The sequence below is a fragment of the Monosiga brevicollis genome, genomic scaffold (genome assembly GCF_000002865.3).
Source record: "Monosiga brevicollis MX1 MONBRscaffold_57 genomic scaffold, whole genome shotgun sequence".
NCBI lineage: Eukaryota > Choanoflagellata > Craspedida > Salpingoecidae > Monosiga > Monosiga brevicollis.
In genome coordinates this window covers 38636-39575 of record NW_001865093.1, presented here as the reverse complement: position 1 = coordinate 39575, position 940 = coordinate 38636, and positions in this window count along the sequence as shown.

The following is a 940-nucleotide window of genomic DNA, read 5'->3' as shown; positions in this document are numbered from 1 at the left end:
GCGACCATTCCTGACGTGAGCGACCATTCCTGACGGCGAGCTTTAGGTTCATTGCCATGGCGGTCATGGTGCTGCTCGTTCCCTTTGAACGCGCGTTTGCCTTCTGGAGCATTGCAACGGCAACCTTCACAAACCGATATGTCTCCTGCAATAACTTACATCATCATTCCTAGCAGAACTACATTAACTTCTCGTATATCGAAATAAACGGTTTAAAGAAGAGTAAAAAACCGAGGTGCATTTCCCCTGCAGCAACTTGCATCTCTACTACGCAAAATAAGAGGGTGTGTTCAACATTGCGAGGTTCGGGGCAGCAAGGGCAGCGGGTGACGGGACTGAGGAAGGGCAGCGGGAGAGGAGCAAGTGTAGCAGAGACTCTTTTTGAAAAAGGTCGGAGGGAGAGAAGATGGTGCTTGAGGGATCAAAGAGTCTGTCTACACGCGTGGGTGGTTGCCACTAAAAGCTCATGCATAGTGGAGGGCCTTATTGGAGTGCAAGCATCGACCACCTGCCAGATCCCTCTGGAAGGATTGCATAAGTGTACTCGACGATGTGCAGCTGCCGCCGCCCGTCGAGGAACCCTCTCGTACACTCTGGGTGTGTTTAGCCACCGGATTATAAGTACGGTCCCGCTGACCGTGAGTGGCATTTTCTTTTGGATATTTCCCTTTCTGTTTTCTATCGTTCTCTCCTGTGAGAGAAGTGCAATTGAACCGCTTTACTGTCTCAGCTCAAATCGTCTTTCAATAGGCCTGCCTGGCTCACTTGACTGCAGTTTGGAAACACCCACCCCGACAGAAGACCCATCATGTTGCGCGCTTGTAAATTTAAAAATGGACACACGCGTATACAAGAGGGAGTTGGCCCTCCCCGGAGATTTTAATTGTAGGCGCGATCGCGGCCGTGGGGCTCGCTGAGCAACGCCTCGTAATTGTCCGGC